We start from the raw sequence: 17132 nt of genomic DNA on the forward strand, positions 1-17132 counted from the left end.
GGTGTCAATCGACACCCCTTCGTCAAAAAATTACACTGTTTAACTAGGTAAAAATATTTTTTAATGTATTTATATTATATATTGACACCTCTTGACTTCTACGCAATTTTACTTTTTAAAATTTTGACACCCCTTAGTCGAAATTCTGAATTCGTCATTGTCCATGACAACCCAACCCAATACATATACTGTAATAGGGGTGATTTTTTACCTCAAATCTACCTCAAAATACCACCGCTCGGCAGTCGACTCTCAGCCAACTTCAGCTACCAACACTCACAAACGTTTGACATTTAGTTAATTTAGAATCAAACACACGCACAACAGAAATAAGCACATAATATACAGGCAAATTATCCCAACCTTTATTAATCTCTCACTCTGATTTTACAAAGAAAACACCCGAATTTGGCTAAGTACTACAAAACTCTTGCTATCTACACTTAGCCAAATTATCTCTACTTATATAGAAGTCATGGCAGCAGCCTTAGGGGGAGGGACATGCATGGCAGTGCCTGCATTACATGGGGGAACATGGGAGAACAGCCTAGGGAATGTGCCCTTAAATTTCGGAGTTCATGGGTGAGGTCTTCAGTGAACTGCCAACTGCCTTGCATGTGCCTCGCGCACTGTTCAACCGTCGCATGTGCCGTGCGTATGCATCCCTCGCATGCCTTGCCAACGCTTCCTTGCCAGCACCATGCCACTGCCTTGCCAGCACCATGCCAATGTCTTGCCCGCACTATCTTGCCAGCACCATGCCAATGCCTTGCCATCATCCATCAGCCTTGGCCTCGGCACGCCCATGCCAACACGCATGCCTACCGATGCCAACCCCTTGCCTGCACGCATGGCTGCCTGATTCCATGCACCTATCTCGCGCATGCCCGCCTGATGCCAAGCGTATGTCCGCCTAGTGTCATGCGCCTATCTCGCACAAGCCTGTGCCTCATGCCATACTCTTGCCTCGTGTGCCTCATGCCATACTCTTGCCTCGTGCATGTCTGGTTGGTGCCATGCGCCTATCTCGCGCATGCCCTCGCCTGTTGACATACTGCTTGCCTTCCTCCAAGTGCCTTGTCCTTTGCGAAGCTGTTTGCCATCACCCAAGCACACCTTGACCTGTTGCACGCCATGTCATTGACATGCCATCTGCACATTGCTTTCACCAGCCGCATAAGCCAGTTTCAAGGGATAATGCACTAGCCCTTGACACTGCCTTCACCCTCATGCGCCTATGTCCAAGCTTAGGGGTCTAACAAACCATCCCCACCAGTTGAACTCGGCGTCCTCGGCGTCCTCGGCGAGACTGTTTTGAGGTAGTCCTCCAATTGCTTGTCGAACTGCCACAATGACTTTATTTTCTCCCAAGCAGCATCGGCCTCCTTCTTTTCCTTCCATTGAATTAGGAATTCCGTCCGCCTATTTTTCTTGACACCAAGTACCCGATGATCTAGTATCTTCTCAATTTCAGCATCAAACTTTGTGCGCACCACAGCTGGCGCCCTCTTTGATTGATTTCTTTCTGAATCCTTACCATCCTCATTGAACGGCTTTAAAAACTCACATGGAAAGTTGGGTGCAGCTTCAACCTTTCAGGTAGCTTCAACCTATAAGTGACTTCGCCAACCTTCTGGACCACTTCAAATGGCCCGTCATACTTTGGGATCAAACCACGGTGCCTAAACTTACTTGTGATCTGTTTCCTGATTTGAGGAGTAAGTTTTAGCAGCACCTTGTCACCAACGTTGAACTCCAGCGACCTTCTCCGCTAGTCAGCATACTTCTTCATGCATTTCTGGGCTTTACGCAAGTTGTCTTGCACCTCGGCAAGTATTTCTTGCTTGTCCTTGGCAAAATGGTAAGCAGCTAGGCACTTACCTTGCACCTTCTGCTTAGAAAAATCAAGTGGCGTCATAGGCTGTCTGCCTAGGACCAACTCAAATGGACTTATTTCTGTAGGTGACGACTTGTGCAAAGTATAACAAAATTGTGCACTATCTAGTAAATTAACCAAATTCCGCTGACTTGCCATCACGAAATGCCTCAGATACTTCTCTAACTAGTTAATCCTTTTTGTTTGCCCATCAGTTTGAGGGTGGTTCGCAGTAGAGAACTTCAAATCGATCCCCATCATATTGAATAATAACGTCTAGAACCGACCTGTGAACCTTGTGTCCCTATCACTAATGATGTCCGCTAGCACACTAAAGAACTTAAAAATATTTTTGTAACACAAATCTACACCAACATCGAACAAACACACTACCAGAGCAGCTATAAAAATAGCATACTTTGAGAATCGATCCACCACAACAATGACCGACGCCATACCGTTCACCTTAGGGAATCCGCCAATAAAGTCCATAGAAACTGACATCCATGGCCTCTCAAGAATGGGAAGAGGTTGCAGCAACCCTACCTCCTTTGTGCGTTCGGTTTTGTCCAATTAACACACTAGACAAGTTTTCACATATGCTTCCACATCGTCCTCCATCTTTGGCCAGAAGTATCCCCTAGACAGTAATGCCAGAATCCGTTCAACACCTGGATGTCCAGCCCATGTAGTGTCATATGCTTCTTTTAGTAGGTCTTTACATAATCCAACTCCTTGAGGTACCACGATCCTCCCCCTTTGAAATGGAGTAGATCATCCTCAATCCAATACCTTCTTACTGTCCCTTCTTTTACTTGATTCATTAACTTCACATATAATGAATCATTGGCAGCACATAGTTTAATTTTATCAATAAAATCAGACTCAAGTTTAGAAATTGAATATATGGCAGCAAATACCTTTTTTCAACTCAAAGCATCGGCTACCTGATTGCTTCTTCCTGGATTGTGCTCCCACACGAAGCCATACTCGGCCAAGAACTCTTGCCAACGAGCCTGCTTAGGACTTAGTTTGTGTTGCGTTTTAAAGTAAGTATTCGCAATATTGTCCGTCCTGACAACAAACTTAGTCCCCAGTAGATAGACCCGCCATATTTGCAAGCAATGTACCACCGCAACCATTTCCTTCTCATGAGTAGAGTACCTCTGCTCAGCATCATTCAACTTCCTACTTTCAAAGGCCACGGGGTTCCCTTCCTATACCAACACACCTCTCACAGCCTTGTCCGAAGCGTCAGTGTGTACTTCGAATGGTAACTCAAAGTCCGGCAGCCTTAGTATAGGTTCTAATGAAATAGCCTCCTTCAACATCTTGAACGCACCATCATGCTTATCAGACCATGCACATACTACATCCTTTTTCAGCAAATCCATCAAGGAATCTGCCTTCTTTGAATATCCGGCTATGAATTTGCGATAATAATTAGCCAACCCAAGGAAAGACCTCAAGTCTTTCACTTTTCTAGGAGCCTGCCAATCAACAATTGCCTGCACCTTCTTTGGGTCCATGCAAACTTGGTTCTGACTCACCAAGTATCCAAGAAATTTTATTTCTTGTTGTGCAAATTCACATTTCTCCATTTTGACATAAAGTTGGTACTCCCGCAATCGAGACAGCACCTTCTTTAAGTGGCCAACATGTTCATTCAGTGAGCTACTATATGACAATATCATCTAAGTAGACTACTACAAAGTCATTAAGATACTCAAACAATACATTGTTCATTAAGTTGTAGAAAGTAGCCGGGGCATTGGTTAGCCTAAACGGCATTACAAGGAATTCATAAGAACCATATCTAGTAACACAAGTAGTCTTAGGTTCATCCCCGTCCACTATTCTAACCTGCCAATATTCGGACCTAAGATCTAGCTTAGTAAACCAGCTAGCCTTGCTCAACCTATCCATAAGATCTTGAACTAAGGGAACAGGATATTTGTTTTTCACTGTTACCTTATTCAACGCCCGATAGCCCACGCACATCCACATAGTTCCATCCTGCTTCTTTTGGAATAAAATAGGAGCACCATAGGGAGATTTTAATGTATGAATTAGGCCTTCATCCAATAACTCATTCAGTTGTTTCCTCAATTAATTCAACTCCTTAAGAGCCATCCGATAGGGTGCTTGTGCTGGAGCAATCGATCACGGCAACAACTCGATCTTATGATCGATGTCCCTTCTAGGCGGCAATATTTTGGGGAGTTCTGGGGCATAACATCTTTGAACTCCTCCAAAACATGTGTCACACATTCAGGTACATCAACTTTCACGTCAGGTTTCACCTCCACTAAGGAAGCAAGGAAGATATCTTCTCCTTTATTCAGTCCTCTCTCTATCGACATGGCAGAAATTATGGGGCTCTTGTACTTCTACAGCTTCTCCGCTTTACCATAAAAAAGAACAACCTTGATAAATCCAGCCATTTTCTCTTGCATTACCATCACGCCATCCAAGTGAGGCATTGGAACAAAACAGTTCCTTCGCAAGAAATCGATTCCAAAGATCATGTCAAAATCCCCAAGTGAAATTACCATCAGGTTATGCTTTCCTTCCCAAGGTCTGGCAGTGATCTTCACATCATAAGCCATCTCTTCTATTAATTGGGCTACCTGATTTACAGTCTTCATATAATTTGGGCTCTTTGTCAGCCTTAGCCCGAATTTTGCCGCAAGTTTCACATCTACAAACGTGTGCGTAGCTCCTGTGTCTACCATAGCTACCAGCACTTTGTCATCCAACTTCATTTCAATATGAAACAATGAGGAATGAGGGTTGTTTGAAGACTCCCCCACAGCATTTACTAGTGAAATATTGTTATTAAAGAGCAAACCAAGTGGGTTTGCCAAGGCAGCCACCACACCGCCTTCCTCATTCGTATTTGCTCCACCAGCAATCATGGCGTTCACGCGTTCACGATTAGGGCAGTTCCTGGCCATGTGATTTCCTCCACACGTCCAGCATCCCTTGTCGCTTGCTGATTTGTTCCTCGAACTCCCAGCATCTGCCACTGCTTTGCCCTTGTCAGTGCCTCCTTTCCTCTCATACTTCTTCCACTCCTTCTTCTTTTCAGTCTTCTTCTTTGACTAAGAAAAAGTTGGAGTTTCATAAGGAACCCGCAAAGAGCGAAAGTCCACCAGTGAGTCGACCGTTGCAATTGCACTTGAGAGATCCTTCACATTTTGTCTCCAGAGTTCATTTTGGTCCCAAGCCTGCATACTTGAAATGAAATTATGAAGTTTGTCCTCGTCAGACATGTTTTGGATGTCTAATATCAAAGAGGTGAACTCTTTGATGTAGTCCCTGATGGAACCTGTCTACCTCAGTCTCTTCAAACGATCCCTAGCAATCCATGAGGCATTACTAGGAAGGAACTGGTCCCTCATCTATTTCTTGAGTTTGTCCCAAGAATCAATCCTGGGCTTGTCCGCACTTGCATCATCCGCATCTCTAGTCCGCCACCAAAGTTTTGCATCACTCGACAATTATATCGTGGTGATGTTCAACTTGTCCGACTTAGAAATATGGGCAGTAGTAAAGTACTGCTCCATATCCCAAAGAAAGTTCTCAAATTCCTTCGCTGATCGTGAACCTGTGAAGGCTTTTGGTTCAGGAACTCTAACCTTGGAGCGTTCCACGTCTTGTCCTGCACTAGGACTTGCAGCAATTTCCCTCCACAGCACCACAACCTCTAGGTTCAAGGTTTCGTTGGCCTTTCTCAGATCTTCAATTTGAGCCAAAGATCTTTCATGAAACTTGTCATATTTTACATTTTTGATATTCACAATCTCATGAAACCGAGCAAGTTCAGTAGTCAAGTTATGAATGCGACTCATAATAGTCGACATATCATCAATATTTTCGGCAATTCCCACCAGTGTTTCGAGGGTTGCCATTCAATCTTTAGTGTTGCCTGCGTTAGTCATTGTGTTGTTCGTCGTCAAGATTTTCTGTGCTCTGATACCAATTGTAACAGGGGTGATTTTTTGCCTCAAATCTGCCTCAAAATACCACCGCTCGGCAGTCGACTCTTAGCCAACTTCAACCTACCAACACTCACAAACGTTTGACACTTAGTTAATTTAGAATCAAACACACGCACAACAGAAACAAGCACACAATGTACAGGCAAATTAGCCCAACCTTTATTAATCTCTCACTCAGATTTTACAAAGGAAACACCCGAATTTGGCTAAGTACTACAAAACTCTTGTTATCTACTGTTGACACTCAATTTTGGCTCACTTTTCTCAAAATTAATGTCTTCAAATTTCTTGATCGTTAAAGAACACAAATCATTATTTTTACACATTTTTCAATTTTTTTAATTATTAATAAGTATCCTTATTTTAGGATCTTATGAATTTATTCTCATTTTTTCCTTTTTAATAATTTATGGATGTGCTTTTCTTAGTTTATAAATAATAGGATTTCTTATCCATTTATTTTCATTGTAAAATTTAAAAGTCACAATATTTTTACAGTCATCAACAAACGTACACAACATAGCACTGTAATTTATTCTTTACAACATAGTATATCTTCCAAATATTGATTTCATTTTTTAAAAAAAAATTGTGTTATATATCGATACATATTATTTTTACATTAATTATACTTTTAGCACAATCCACAAATATAGAAAGTCGGAACAGTTGACCCCAAATTTTGGCCTAATATTTTCAAAGTTCATACTTTTAAGTATTTTATTTGTTAAATAGTTTAAAAGTCCATTTTTACAATTCTGAATCAATTTTATGTATAATTATCCTTATATTAAAATTTTTATCAATTTATCTTTTTGTAAATTTAATTTCAATTATAACTATTTTTTATCACAGTTAATTTATTTATTTTTACATGTTATTTATTAGATTTATTCATATTCATTTTAATGTTTTTGAACATAAACATATATTAAATTACTCAAATATTTAATAAAAAGAGAAAAGGGGGGAGGGGGCTCTTCTTTTCAAAGAAAGCAGCCTCACACCAATTATTTTTTTTGACTTTTTTCTCCATCACATATCAAAATCATAATTTCACTTGCCACATAATTCTTCAATCTACGCACATCATCACAATAAGGTAAAATTAAATCAAAATATATCTACCAAACAATTGACTTTTCTTCATCTTCATCAATAACCCAACTGTCTCCAGATAAGGGGGTTTTCTTTTGAAAAATTCGGTAATACCAAAAACTCCAGACCCATTTTTTAATCTTCTTCTCCAACCACACCTAACCAGTTCACCACCCCTACACAATTGGAGCAACAAACAAGCTCCATGTTACCACCGAAACACCTTTTCGTTTCCTTTTCACAACCAGTAACCCACCACCGCAGACATCCATCATCACCGAACCAGATCCGGCGAGGCTCTGCAAACCGACAACCATCGCGGGCTCCGAGCTCCGATGCTCGAAACGACCACAAACTAAGCCCATCCTCTCTCCCCCACTGCTCCACAGCGAGCTCAACTTACAACAACCAGAAGTTCTCAAAATCCGACGAGACCCGCGAACTCCGACGAGCCTTTCACGGCTAGATCTAAATGGAAATTGCCATTAACGCTGGTGAGTTTCTTTCACTTATGTTATCCTTGTTCCTATATGCATTTGTTAGTCTTTCCTTGTTTTATAGATCTGACCTGACTATTTCTCCGGTAGAATATCTCTCTTTCATGAGAACATTATTTTGCTTGTTAACTTTTGTTGACAGTGTTTTTACTTTATTTTCTAGTGTTTAATTCTATGTGTTTTTTTTTCATAATGATTTCTGGTCTTATCATTTCAATTAGTGTCACTTTATTAATTTAATAATTTATTAATAGTTCGAGGTCTTCTGTTGAGGTTTGATATTATTATTATTATTCAAATGTTGTTTTCTTTGGTGGTTGTTAAAGATTTTTGTCCTATTATTTTGTTCATTATTTATGGATAATATTGGAAAGATTCCACCACTTTTCTTATTGCTCTTAATTCATTTTAGATTAAATTCAGTTAGTTTATGTGTTACCATTGGGTCACTTTTTGTTAGATGATTCATTTCATTTTACTTATTTCATATTATTTTGTGTTTTGTAAAAAAAAATGTATACTTTATATCAAGATTGGCCAATAAAAAAATCTCTCCGTCGATTTTCGAGGCCTCTCCATTTTAAAAGACAGAAATTTTAATTTAATCTTTATATTATATATTATATGTTACAAGTTGAAAGGTCAATGAAGAAATTACCGTCGATTTCCAAGGTCTTCCATGTTTATAAGACGGATTTTATTTTTAGTTATTATTATTATTATTATTATTATTATTATTATTATTATTATTATTATCATCATCATCATCATATTTATTCCTTACTAACACTTCTATTAAGTCTTTTACAGGTACTCAGAATTGCTTCCTGAGAAAGCTATTCGAATTAAGTTCGAATAATATATTTAATTTATTATTGTGTATATTATTGACGTTAGGCAAACATTAGGTCGTTCCTTATATTATTGTTTTAATTTATTCTTTATGTATATTTCATTACATATTTGCGCAATATTTTCATCTCCTCAATTTAAAAGCTGAGTTTAGCTGGGACCTGCAGTTGTGGATTTCGAAGGATGCTGATACCTTCCCTTTGAAATAACTTGAACCCCTTACTTAGGATCCATTGTATTTGTAGACATTTTTAAATAATTGAATGGTTTCTAATTATCCTAAAATTATGGTGACTCCTTAAATTAAACTATTTTCTTTTAAAATCTCTTTGAACAATTGAATTGATTTTTTACGGATCCTCATGACGTTTTAATAGGGATGTAACACTTATTACAGTTACGCCTCTGAGCTTACTATAAAATAGAATTCTATTTTTGTAGTATATATACACACATATTTTAAAATTATTTTGATAATAATTTATTCATTATTAATATTTTACCAAGTGTCTGTACATGTATTCGGAGATATTTTCTGCAAATGATATTCAAAATTATTTTTCTTTTCATATGATAAAAGAGTTCTTTGTTCATATGAATAAAAGGTTATTCTTTTAATATTGCATAAAAACTACTTTTTTATATACATATACCTTTCTCATATTTTTCTACACATAATTGGTGATAATATACTTTACTTACTTAGTACATACTTCTTTTTTTTATACATATATTCTTATACAATTTTAGTGTATATATTTTTATATATATGTTTGTTATACTTGCAAATAATAATTTTATCTCCTTCCTTTTTGATGAATTAAGTCTAGCTGGGTACCACATTTTGTGGATTTCGAAGGATGCCTAACACCTTCCCTTTCGAATAATGTAAACCCTTACCTAGAATCTAAAGTTATTTTGCAAATTGAAACGTGAGTCATACAGGTCATGCATCAAATAGGTTTTCCTTATTTTCCTAAATAAATTAGGTGGCGACTCCATACAATAATTAATCTTTTTCAGAGTCCATATGTTGTGCTTTATCTAACCTCGATTAAAAATAGGGCATAACATCTACACTTAGCCAAATTATGCCTACTTATATAAAAGTCATGGAAGCAGCCTTAGGGGAAGGGACATGCATGGAAGTGCTTGCATTACATGGGGGAACATGGGAGAACAACCTAGGGAACATGCCCTTAAATTTCGGAGTTCATGGGCGAGGTCTTTAGAGAGCTGCCAACTGCCTGCATGTGCCTCACGCACTGCTCAACTGTCGTATGTGCCTCAATCGCGTGCCTTGCCAATGCTTCCTTGCCCGCACTGCCTTGCTAGCATCATGCCAATGCCTTGCCCACACTTTCTTGTCAGCACCATGCCAATACCTTGCCATCGTCCATCAACCTTGGCCTTGGCACGCCCATGCCAACACGCATGCCTGCCGATGCCAACCTCTTACCTACACGCACGGTGCCATGTGCCTATCTCGCGCATGTCCGCCTGGTGTTATGCGCCTATCTCGCGCATGCCTGTGCCTCATGCCATGCGCCTGCCTCGCACATGTCTGCTTGGTGCCATGCACCTATCTCGCACATGCCCTCGCCTGTTGCCATGTTGCTTGCCTTCCTCCAAGCGCCTTGGCCTTTGTCAAGTTGTTTGCCATCACCCAAGCACACCTTGACCTGTTGCACGTCATGCCATCGACATGCCATCCGCATATTGCTTCCGCCAGCCGCATAGGCCTGTGTCAAGGGGCAATGCACAATTCCTTGACACTGCCTTCGCCCCATGCACCTATGTCCAAGCTTAGGGGTCTAACACATACCCACCGACCCAGCAGCTCAACAAAAAAAACCCATCTTCTTCCCAAGGAACCCACGCGTACACACACGAATATACATGTACACCTACGACCCCGTACACCACATAGACATCTTTTTCCTCAAGCCACCGACAACAAGAGGCAGCAGCCCATAATCTAGAAGCTCTAGCTTTCAAACAGCGCCGATTCCATCACCCTCACGTCCCCCTTTTTTTCCAATTTTCATGGCTTCCAAAAGCTTCATTCACTGTGCAACCTCGGGAAGGAGGAATAACCATCAACTGCCTCATCTCTTATCCTTTCAAAATGGGATTTCAAAATTCAAAATACGACTGCGGATTTCCCCCCAAAATCGACCCTAAATCCTCATACATAAGTCCCTCTATAATCACTGATTTGGGACACGTTTTGAGACCCTCCTGTCAAAATACATGAAAATTGCATTGAAAATTGAATGCTAGTTTTCTTTTTTGTGTCGATCCTCTTGTTTGAATCAAGCTCTTGGTGGTGGAAAGATCATCACGCTCGACTCGTAATTCCAGTTACTTGGTAATTCCTTTCCATTTAATTTCTTTGTTCAATTTTCTGTCTTATAGTTTTCACTCCGTATACTATTCTATATATTCAAGTTCCATGTTTGAAATTTTAGCTTAGTTGATCGATTTTATGTTATTTTATAATCTGTTAATATGTGAAAATCTTATTGATTTAGTTTACTTTTTGTATCAGTTGATGCCTTACAAAGTTAATTAATTTTTTAGCTCTCATTTCGGTCCATGGGTGATTTGGATCCCTTTATGGATTTCCTGCAATATTAAGTGTGTTTTATTATGTGAATGTATCTAAATATGTATATATTTGAATCATGTACTCCTTATTTGATTATTGCTGATGTTGGTCCTGTTTCTATTAAGTTACGGTCCGTATGTCAATAGAAGTAAGCAACCAACAGAGCGTTGAAATTTTGGTCCCTATCTTGATGCTTGTTGAAACTATTATAGCATGTAGATTGTTGTAAGACGACCCTTGAATCACTCTCTCTTAATCAATGTAAAGAATGCATTTTTAAATAATCTTAGTTCTCATATTTAAAAGGCTTCAAACTATAACTTTTGTTTACCTTATGATTAACATTGTTATGACTTATGAGTTATGACGATAGCCTTATGATTCTTTTTATTTCAGTATACTGATCTAGTATGATTGGAATGGTGTTTGTGCTTGGGTGAAATAGCAATAGCTCATTCTTTAAAATTTTATCACTGTAGTTTAGTTTATTTTGAATTTGATTATTACTAGCTACTACTTTAAAAGACAAGGATGTTTGGCTTGATAATATGGCACTGTATCATTAATTCATGACCAATTTGTTTTCCTTATTTGGAAATGTAATCAGATTAGGGAGAAACTACTAATGTATTAGATGATCTTTGCCTTACCATATGTCGTTGCTTTTGTTTGTTTGGCATTGTGAATTTTTAATCATGATCCTTTTGTCTTATTCTTTTGTGATTAATTCTTTCTCATAAAAATTCAACCCTTGCATAATTAAATATATCATATCTGTATTTCTTAGTTGCATTCTCAAAAATTGATACAGTAGGATACTCGTTAATGTTATATTTTTGTGTACCCCTTTGATTGAACAAGTTCTTATGTGATTTTATTTTTGATACATGTGATCAATTCAAGTCCAATAGACTCCATTTTCATCCTCGCATATCATTGGGTGTTGAGTCAATCCTATCTTGTTCGAGTTAAAGAGAAGCCGATACAGGTCTTGGAAGACAAAAATACAGGTGTAAAACAACTGAGATACAGTGTGTTGTGTGTATAAAACTGATATACATTCAGCAAAAATGGGTCTCTAGCCCAATTCTCTGGGCAATGAAGGATTTGGTCCAAGAAGAGTCTAAATTTATATTTTTCCCTAATTGTTTCGATTATTTTCCTTGTAAATTGTTTTGTTTTGAATTTTGCTCAACTCTAACCTTTCAACATAATTAATTCCCCAAAGGATGAACTATTTTCTTGGTTTACTTTACTAAATTTTATTTATCAAATCTCACCTTCTTTTACTTACTTGGTCAAATATTTTGGTCCAATATTCACTTGCCTTTACTTAATTAAAGTATTACTTTCGAAAGAATGACTCAAATGCTCTCTTTACTTAGTTTTGGTTGAAATTCATTCAAGTTAATTCCTTTTCAAATGATTTTCAAAATGTCTCCTTTACTTTAAAGAATATTTCCCAAAGTTAGTCCGCAGTTTTCAAATCGTCGGATGATAATCGCATGTTAGCAGATATTTCAAGTGCGTAAAACCTTCTTGAAATGGAAATGAGAAACCCGCACCCATTCTTTGAAATTTTAAAAAGATTTTTCTATTTTAAGTCTTTTTGAAATTAAATTGAAATGGTTTCTTGATTTTCCTTTAAAAATCAAGTAGCGACTCTTTTTTTCAAAATTGATTTTTCCCTAAAAAATTGAAATCAGTTTTAAACTTTTTTTTCGACATAACAATAGTTAGACGGTATTGGATCGAGGACGATCTGCTTTATTTCAAAGAGAGGAGAATCGTTGTTCCTCAAGGTTATGTGCTACAAAGAAAACTCCTTAAAGAAACACATGATACTATTTATGTTGGACATCTGGGTGTTGAAAGGATGATGACATTGTTGTCCCGAAATTATTTTTGGTCAAAGATGGAAGATGGAAGATGGAATTGAGGCCTATATAAAATCATATCTAGTGTGTCAGCTAGACAAGATCGAAAGAAAGAAGAAAGCTCGACTACTTCAGCCTCTACCGATTGCAGAGTGTCTGTGGGCTTCTGTTTTGATGGATTTCATTAGCGGGTTTTTAAGGATGAATGACAAGGCGTCAATCACGGTTGTGGTTAACAAGTTCTCAAAATACGATTTTTTTAGTGTTGCACCTACTTTATGTTCTTCTAAGATAGCTACTAAGTTATTCTATAAGAACGTTGTAAAGAATTTTGTTGTTCCATTAGATATGTGAGTGATCTTGATGCTAGGTTTACTGGTTGATTTTGGACTGCTTTGTTAAAGATGACAGGTACTGATTTGAAGTTCTCAAAGGTAAATCACCCACAAACTGATGGACAGACAGAAAGGATCAATTATCTGCTTGAAGAATACCTTAGACACTATGTGACTGCAAGTCAGAGGAATTGGGTTGAGTTGCTCGACAGTGCACAGTTCTTCTATAACCTGCATAAGTTGTCAGCAACAGAGAAGAGTCTGTTTGAGTTGGTGTTGGACATCGAGCCTAACACACCACTGAAAGTTGCTAAGTCTAAATCACAAGGTAGTTTCTCTGATTCTTACACGTATACACGAGACAAGCAAAAGTTGCTAGATGTGGCGCAAGGCAGCTTGAGGAAGGCAGCAAAGCAGAAGAAGAAATATGCCGATAAACATTGGCATGCTTTGGAATTTTAGATTGGGGATAAGGTGTTACTAAAACTTACTCCCCAAATCTTGAAGAAAGTCAGTAGAAAGACGATTCATCATGAACTAATTTCAAAATATGATGGACCTTTTGAAGTCATAGAAAAAGTGGGTGAAGTTGTTTATCTGTTGAACTTGCCGAAAAGATCGAAGATTCACCCTACATTCCATGTGAGCTTTCTAAAGCCTTTTAATGAGAATGTTGAGAATCCAACAAGGTCAGCAACCAAACGGGCTCCTCCTGTTGTGCGGGAGCAGTTTCAGGAACAGCTTGAGAAGATTCTAGATCGTAGGACTTTAGGTCAAACCAAGAAGAATAAGCGACCAAAGTTTCTGATTCAATGGAAAGAAAAGCAAGTGTTTGATGCATCATGGGAAAAAGGATCATCATTGTGGCAGTTTGAGGACGAGATCAAGGCATACTTAAATTCTGCCTCATTAAGGACGATGAGCTCATCTGGTGGGGAAAGTTTGTTAGACCCTCAGCTTGATGATTCAAGTGGCTCGAGTTTGGCTAGAAAATTACATGATGAACATAGCCAAGACCTAATGAAATCAGTCAAGATAAAGTTCGGATGAGGAAGATCTTGCTATTGTCATGTAAGGCAAGGCGTGACTAAGGCATGATAAGGACTGGGCAAATCTAAGGCAAATCTAACGCAAGGCAAGGTTGTGATCGGGGAAAGATCGTGGCCAACAAAGTCGAGGGCTAAGTGTTGGACAAGGGCAAATGGCTCAAGAAACTAGACCATAATGGCTAGATGTGGGGGCAGGACCTGGGAATAACACATGCACGTGGGCACATGCTAGCCTAGGCGACCTAGAGCGAATTTAGGCGCAAGATTTGAAGGTTTCCCGCGTGTGCCTCGTACATGCATGGACAGTTGGGTGGTTAGGCAGTTTCTAACCATTTTGTGGCTTGTTAGCATTTTGGATAAGGCTTGTAATTTCGAATTTAATTTTGGCCTATCGGTTGGGGATGTCAACTGACTTAGTGTGCATGTGTCTGACATGTGACTGGGTGTTGTGACCTATTTATTCGCACATGCATACCAGTCTCAAGCAGGTTAGCTTAGGGTCGAATTTCGTAAGGCTTAAACATTTGTGTGCTTCTTTGCCGCACGAGTTAAATACAAAGTTGTGACTTGTTCCTGTACGTGCTTGTGTTGTTCTAATTTCGTAGACATTGGCTAAGTGTTGAACTAGATCGGAGAGAAAAAAAGGACTGAGTCTATGATACTAAACGACCTAAGTGAGTTAGATCATCGTGGGTTGACCCCCTTATAATTCCAATGTCTAAATAATTGAGTTTGTACTAATATTATTTTATATGTATGCTAGTACTATAAATTATAATACAAAATATATAGATTGTATATGTAACTATACACTTTAATGTTTTTTGATAAATATCAAATATCATATTAAATATAATAAATTAAAGTACATATCAAATATCATAATATCAAAATAGCAATATTAGAATATAATAAATTAATATTATTGTATCATGCCAGACGTCATTTTGGAGACACAATGAGATAGATCGATCCCATCACATCTAAAAATAGGGTGATTAATAATCTGACAATTTTAATGGTTGACAATTTTAGCCCAACCTACTCCCTAGGATTTAGGAAGCTCAATTAATTAAGTATTATACATTAAATGTAAAAAATATTCTTAACAAAACACTTTTTTAATTTCAAAATAATCAATGTTTCATAAAGTTAACAAGATATATAATTCTTTTTTTTTTCAAATTTGCCCTTGATATATTTCTTGATTGAACAATTAAAAAGGTTCCTAATTTGTTTTTTTTTTGGTTTCTAGAAAGGGAAATATGAAATATACTTTTTAAAAGTATAAAATATATTACTACTATAGAGAGAAGTCTAGAAGCAGACACTTCTCGACGTATCTTCTTCTGACCGAAGACATTTGTGTAATTTTTGAATTTTATGTTTTAATTTATTTAGCTTATTTTTAGGTTTTTTGGATAATTGAAAACTATCCTACAAATCAATAATTTAAAATATTTAAATTTTAAAAGACATAAAGAAATATTAACTCTTGAAATTCTATCGTTGTCACATAAATTGGGATAGAAGAGGTAACATATATAATTTGAAACTGACGTAAAAACATTATAAATTACAATAATTAGCAACTTAAAATATTTGAAAAACGAAAAAAAAAATTGATGACTCTTAAAATTCTATATGTGTCATGTAAATTGGGACATATGGAGTAATATATATTATTTAAAAATTATATAAAAAGTACTATAAATCACAATAATTAACTACTTAAAATATTTCAAATCCATAAATACGTCTAGAAGCAAACACCTCTAGATTGACATGTCTGCTTCTCGCTGAGGGAATTTATATAACTTTTTATAATTTTTTTTATTTTAATTTATTTATCTTATTTTTAGTCTTTTGAATATTTGAAAATTACCTAAAAGAAATCTTATAAATCATAATAATTAATAATTTAAAATATTTAAATTTTAAAGGACATAAAACAAATTTGATTAACTCTCGAAATTCTATCAGTGCCACACAAATTGGGACAGAAGAACATATATAATTTGAAAAAGACGTAAAAAAATACTATAAATCACAATAATTAACAACTTGAAATATATGAAAAACATATTAAAATCTAGTTAACTTTTAAAATTATATTTGTGTCATATAAATTGGGACACGGGGAGTAATATATATTATTTGAAAATTATGTAAAAAGTACTATAAATCACAATAATTAACAACTTAAAATATTTTTAAAAAAAACCATAAATACTACTATATAGTGAAGTCTTGAAGCAAACACCTCTCGATCAACGTGTCTGCTTCTAGCTGAGGGTATTTGTGTAATTTTATAATTTTTTCGCTTTAGGCCTTTTGGATATTTGAATATTACGTTAAAAAATCCTATAAATTACAGTAATTAACAATTTAAAATATTTAAAGTTTAAAAAACATTAAAAAATTTGATTAACTCTCAAAATTCTATCGGTGCCAAATAAATTGGGATAGATGAAGTAAATATATAATTAAAAATGAGGTAAAACAATTTATAAATTACAATAATTAACAACTCGAAATATTTGAAAAAACATATAAAAATCAAGTTGACTCTAAAAATTCTATTTGTGCCACGTAAAGTGGGACATAGGGAGTAATATATATTACTTAAAAGTTATGTAAAAAATACTATAAATCACAATAATTATCAAGTTAAAATATTTAAAAACCGTAAAAGAAATTGGATGATTCTCTAAATTTCAATGGTGTCATATAAATTGGGACTGAAAAACTGTGGTGGCACAGGTCCCGTATCTAGTCTATAATACAAACATGGAGATGAAGTAGGAGTCATGGTACAGTAGTGTATAATTTCAAAAAATTGGTATTTTCGATTTTCAGTTTCCTTTTGTTTAGAAAAAATATTCTAGTATTAGTTTGATTTGATCAACATTTTTAATTTTTTATTTATTCAG

The 17132-nt window shown here is 36.6% G+C and overlaps 1 long non-coding RNA gene across 2 annotated transcripts; it reads left to right on the forward strand.

The window, feature by feature from the left end:
* Window positions 1-6948: 6948 nt before the first annotated feature.
* LOC129874117 (uncharacterized) lies at window positions 6949-12198 on the forward strand. Of its 2 annotated transcripts, none has more exons than XR_008762836.1 (2): window positions 6949-7472; window positions 11842-12198. It is a non-coding gene; the product is annotated as an uncharacterized LOC129874117 (long non-coding RNA). The 2 variants fall into 2 exon arrangements; XR_008762837.1 differs by lacking the exon at window positions 6949-7472 and adding an exon at window positions 9911-10698.
* Window positions 12199-17132: the final 4934 nt, after the last annotated feature.

The sequence above is a fragment of the Solanum dulcamara genome, chromosome 11, assembly GCF_947179165.1.
Source record: "Solanum dulcamara chromosome 11, daSolDulc1.2, whole genome shotgun sequence".
Taxonomy (NCBI): domain Eukaryota; kingdom Viridiplantae; phylum Streptophyta; class Magnoliopsida; order Solanales; family Solanaceae; genus Solanum; species Solanum dulcamara.